This window comes from Artibeus jamaicensis, unplaced genomic scaffold (assembly GCF_021234435.1).
Source record: "Artibeus jamaicensis isolate MK-2021 breed Jamaican fruit bat unplaced genomic scaffold, CSHL_Jam_final contig_415, whole genome shotgun sequence".
NCBI lineage: Eukaryota > Metazoa > Chordata > Mammalia > Chiroptera > Phyllostomidae > Artibeus > Artibeus jamaicensis.
Window position 1 is genome coordinate 37,214,648 of NW_026521823.1, and position 5,620 is coordinate 37,220,267.

Below are 5,620 nucleotides of genomic sequence, written 5' to 3' on the forward strand. Positions count from 1 at the left end.
AGGCTGGGCTAGAGGGCTACACCAAGAATCTGGGGGTGAGGGGCTGGGGGCTGGGTGAAGGACTGACCGCTTTCAGAAATCATCTTCCTGGAAGTAAGTGGGAGGCAGGGTGGACTCTCTCCACACAGAGACACTCCCCTCGCCCAGCCTAGTTCCACAGGCTCTCGGGGGCACTGGCACCATGGAGATGAGGTTTGGAACCACCTGGGTGCCACTACTTTTAGGGCAGAAACATATGCAAACAGCATGCTGCCCGGACTGACTGTCCTCGGAGGCTGGGTTGCCTTCCCGCTCTGAATTTCTTTCATCCTGGTTGCCTCCGCTGTCCTGTAAGAACTGTGCCTTTCAGCCACGTGTGAGGAGGCCTCACCACTGGTGGACACTAGCATTTGACTTTCCCCGTGATACGCTACAGCGTATTTGCCTCTCGGGCCCGCGGTGGGTCCTGTTTAAAGCAATCCTAAAGAAACGTACTCCAGAGAAGGTTCGTATTAGAATCACAGCATCACTTAAGCAAACCCAGTGAAGACAATACCAGCGGTGGCTCACATCAGCCCCTGAGGTGGAGTTCACTGTACCGGTCAGTGGCTGACCTTGGAAAGGGTCAAAGGCCATGAAATCAGCATCTCCGAGGTAAAGTCAGGACAGCATTACTTTGAGTTAAGTCATTCACTTGAGGACTCGGTTACTGAACTGAAGGCAAGAGCAGGTATCTGCAGGCAGAAGGAGATTCCAAGACCATCTGCCCTGGCTGAGTCATGCAGTGAGAGGTTTCACCCCTGCGCTGAACACCTGGACAGGCAGACTTTCCGCTTTGTGCCCCCAAAACTCTCGCTAACTCCATTCCCCTAGAAATAGTGAGCACAGCACCACATTAAATTCCTCGGTCAGCCGAACGGTCTGACATGAAATTTGGGGGTTGAATTATTTTGTCTCCAAGGGAAAAAAATAGGTCATTTGCTCTTCCTCTCCATGACACTCTTGTTCCTTCACTGGGTACTTCGGCCAAGTCCGACGGAAGGAGTTCAGTGTAGCTTGTGCTGTAGGCGGAGGAGATGTGAGGTCCGGGGTCTCCACGAGGGCTCTCAGAATAGCTTTTCCCTCAAACAGTTAAAAACACAAATCCCACCACTTTAATGCAACTATTCTACCTGTGTTCTCTCCTCTAACCTTTGGTATGTATCTATGTTAATGAAAGTTAAAGCGTGGTTTTTCCTTTTGTTCTGTTTGTCCACTGGTTGCATAGGCTGCCTCTTCAATGACTGGATAATAGTCGGAAACAGGAACAGCCCACCGTGGTCGGCCGCAAGAGGGCCCAAGTTCTTCGCCTCCCCCAGTCTCCGGGTCCTTTGCAGTGCCAGGCTGTGGCTCCTCCCATCAGGGGGTGAAGTTTCATTTCTCACTCTCAGAGTCCGGGCTGATCTTGTAACCGGCTTTGGACGAGAGAATGTAGCAGAGGGGATCACGTGCAGCTTCTAAGCTGTTGCCTCAAGACGACTTGCGTGCTTCTGCCTGTCTTCTTGGAACTCTGCGGTAGACCTCCATCATGAGAAAAATCCTAAACTAGCCTGTTAGAGACCGAGAAAGCATGTGCAGGGGGGAGGAGGGGGTGCGGACCAGTCAACCCAACCATCACAGCTAACCTTTCACGGACCAATCCACTCCGGGTTGACCAGTCAGCTGAGCGCAGTTGCAAGGAGGAGTCCGGCTGAGACCAGCACTTGTTGTTTTAAGGTCAATTAAATGCTTGTTTTAAGTCAGAGAGTTTGGGGTGTGTCTATTATGCAGCAATAGCTGACTGACATAGCTGTAATTCTCTTAATTGTCTCCCCTTCATTATTTATGTGGCTGTTTCCAAATTTTCTTTATTATAAAATAATGCTGTGATGAAGTTTTTGGTGTAAGTCTTTATGTGATTAGCAGGAAGCTCAATTAGAGTTACCTAGATTTTCCTCTAACTCTACTCCTCCTGCCTCTGTCTTTCCTTCCACAGCTTACTTACTATTTTATCTTTATTCTAATGGTTCTATTATATTTATGGACTTTTGCAAGTTCCTTTGAATACTCCTGCCCTATCTAGACTACTTAGGCCTCTGGGACAATCTTACTAGTTCTGACCATCGGCCTTAGTGAGAAAACCAGAACTATGACCACAACGTGTTAGACTGGGCCAGCGTGGCTGGCCCTTCACTCATTTTGCATTTTTTATTGTTGTTCAATTACAGTTGTCCCCACGTTCTTCTATTACTCACCCTGCCCTGCCCACCCCACCTTCCACATTCAACGCACACCCCACCCCCTTGTTTCTGTCCGTGGGTCCTTTATCCGTGTTCCTTCGTTCACCCCTCCCCCCTCCCTTCTGGTCACCGTCAGTTTGTTGTTTATTTCCCTGTCTCTGCTTCTGTTTGGCTTTCTTGTTTGTCTTGTTGACTAGTTTCACTTATTTAATGATCACTGTTTTGTCTTTATTAAATATAGGAACCTAGCTGAATCAAGGAACTCTGTAAGGTATCAATACTAAGCTGAACACCAAAAAGCTTTCAAATGTTTTTGAAACCTGCCTTTTTTTTCTTTAAAGGAGTGCCTAGTGAACCATCTCAAATCAGGTAGATATGTAATGTGTTTTATTTAAAGAAACTAAAATCTCAAAATGTTCTCTAAACCAATTGATTAATCCATTCCCACCTTTTTTTTTTTTTGCTGCCTACAAACTGGATGCTGCTGTAAATTAAGCCTCTGTTTCCTGGTCACTGCCTTTACTTTCCTGAACAGTCAGCAGGCATTTGCTCTCCTGTCTAAACAAAGGATGTGTGAGACTCTGGGTAGGACAGAGTCAGGGCTTGTCCCACACCCGTGGGGAAGCTCCAGGGTGTCGGATGTCACCTAAAACCCTGGACGGGTGTTTAAGCAATGACAGAAACAATGAAGATACTGTTAGTTCACATTTATTGATGTCCTTTACAGATGGTCAATAAATCTGCCTCTTTCCTTCTTTTTAAAGAGTTAATTATCCCTTTATTTACTAATTCACATCATGAATGACCTTATATAGGTGTTCGATTAGATTCATTCGTTCATTGAGACCTTCTGTGTGCTAAGCAGCGACTCATATGTTGTAAACGTGAAAAAAATCCCTGTTATTCTTCTCAAAGAAGTTTACATTCTAGGGGGTGGTGGACAGACACCATACATATCTGTGCATGTCAGGTGCTACTGAGTGTCACTGGGGAAGAGAGAGCAGGGAAGAGTGACAGAAGCAGAATGCCAGGAGTAAACAGGTATAAAGGTGATCAGGGAGTATACAGACACATTTCTGTTTTAAAGTTTTGAGATCGTTGACTTTTTATTGCCCCTTAGAACAAGTTCAGTTCGTCTCAACCCCACTGGGGCAGCAGCCCTGACATTCGGACCCACCTTGCTGGAAGCCCCCTCACCGAGCGTGCGCACACCGTGGGAGGCGGTGCCTGGGAAAGGAAGCTGTCTGAAGAAGTAGCAGCCTGTGGCCGTGGAGGTCACCTTGTCCTTAACTCGTAAAACACCGTGGGCAGCCCTTGGGGAGGGGTTGACAGATGACTCATCTGCATTCTTGCCATTGTTGCTTCCTGTTATTGTTTTTCTCCTTACATTTTAGTTAATCATTTGTTGGAGTTAGATTCAGCACTCACGTGCTTTATTGGGCCTTTTCCTACAGAGTTGTTTGGCCCAAACCCTTGGTGAAAATGGAGGTATGTTTGAGGGGTCTCTGTTCATGATGTGAAACCTCCTCCTTTGTTAAGGGGGCCACGTGCAGGGGTGAAGAATGAATGAATCCAGTTTGTAAAACAAAATCGTAAATACCCAAGGTTGGAGGACAGGAGATGCCACTCTTCACACAAGCAAATTCACCTTGAAGGCTCTATTTCTACTCAGAATTTACTGCGAAGTTTAAAATAGTTCCGCATGAGCCATTAGCCAGAATCTGGCTCATTAAACGAGAGAGGACAGAACCTGGGATTTAAGGCTAAACACCAGAAGGGGCAGACACCAGACTCTACCAGGATTTCAAAATGCTAGATCTGGTTACAAAGTACATTCTAACGTGAAGTTTCTAAGCAGAAGACCACTCCTACGATCTGCAGATGTGAAGGGAATAGCTTAATAAAACTCTCCTGTGTCTTAGCCAGGGCGAGGCACCATCAAACAGCAGGAGGTCTTCAGGAAGTCATGCTCGCTTTGCTTCACCCCCCCCCCCCTTAAAATTCCTCCTGCTTTGCTTTACAGCACACAGGAGGCGCTCTGGAGCTGACGTGCCCTGTCTGGTTTGGGGAGCCTTCTTGCAACTCCGTTCATCAGAAGAGTCTTTGTCCTCAAACACAGAAAGAGGTAAATCGCACCACCGTGGACAGCATGTTTCTGACCAGGCTCCAGATGAAACCTCAGACCAGACTGGAGTCTTTCAAAGCCAGGCCAAGCCTAGGCTCGGCTCTGCTTGCAGAAGCGCCTAATGACTTGCTGGTCATCACCCAAGAAAGAGAAGCCTGCAGACACTTGAAACGGGACTTTGGAAATCAAAAGGAAGTTTCTTCCCTCAGTTCGTTCCTTCACCATCTGGCTAGCTTTTATAATCCTCATTGCACTCTGATGAATTTTTTCATGCCACAGCTTTCTGCTCATTAACTGTAATTACCAAGAACAGGAAATTTCAGCATGATCAGATCATGTTTACCCAGAATGCCAAAGCCGGAGAACTGTTCTTTAAGAGACATTCTTGGGATCGTCAACGTTTAGAAGCTGGGTGGAACCTCTGAAATCATTGGCTCAAATCGTTCACTAGTAGATGAAGAAATCTGTATGAACGAGCCCAGGTCTGGCAGCTAGTTAGTAACAGAGAAAGGGCAAAAACACCAGCTTCCACATTCTCAGGACTGTGGTGTGTGCAACACACTCGGTTGTCTCTAGAACTGGTTCAAACCAGAAGCAGCCACTCCTCTCGGTTTGGGTGGTTCCATCAACTCCAGGATGGAATCGGGTCAAAACGTCTCATTGCATCATCACCTTGCTTTGAAACTCTGAGTTCTTTGGACATAGAGTTCTTGTCTATGTGCTGTGAACCAATAAATTCTCTGGAAAAAAAAATCAGTCCACACACTTGGCTGGTGTCTCAGAGGAAAAAAAAAATCTGGGTGATTGAATTTTTTAAATTGAACTAAGCAGCTGTTTTGGGTTTGTTTTGGTTTTTTTTTTTTTGCATCCTGTGGACACTCATATTTGGTCTAGACAAACTTGCCCAAAGCTGAGCTGGGGACATCAAATCGTATGGAGATTGTGCAGTGGCTCTGTCATTACTGCAGGTGACATGCCAATGACCAGGGGAGCGGGGAGCCTCCACATTTCAGTCCAGTAGTTTTTAATCTATCAAGCTACCTGCTACCTTTTCACTTTGGAACAACAGAATTGTTTCTCAAGTGAAATATTTGCGTGTGATCTCTACACATGAAACAGAGATGATTAAATGTTTATGTTTAAAATAAATTTCCCCTGTCTAAAAATAATAAATGAGAAAAATAGAATCACCTCCATGAGGAGTCCATGCTAGTGTTAGAGCAGCGTCAACACAGAATTTATTTCTGTATGCGGATTT

At 46.0% G+C, this 5,620-nt stretch overlaps 1 long non-coding RNA gene across 2 annotated transcripts; it reads left to right on the top strand.

The window, feature by feature from the left end:
• The first annotated feature begins 152 nt into the window (after nucleotides 1-152).
• Nucleotides 153-5,118, top strand: LOC128627489 (uncharacterized). 2 transcript variants are annotated; one of them, XR_008391675.1, is made up of 3 exons: nucleotides 153-2,606; nucleotides 3,358-3,530; nucleotides 4,261-5,118. It is a non-coding gene; the product is annotated as an uncharacterized LOC128627489 (long non-coding RNA). The 2 variants fall into 2 exon arrangements; XR_008391674.1 differs by having other exon boundaries at nucleotides 3,358-3,511.
• The last annotated feature ends 502 nt before the right edge of the window (nucleotides 5,119-5,620 follow it).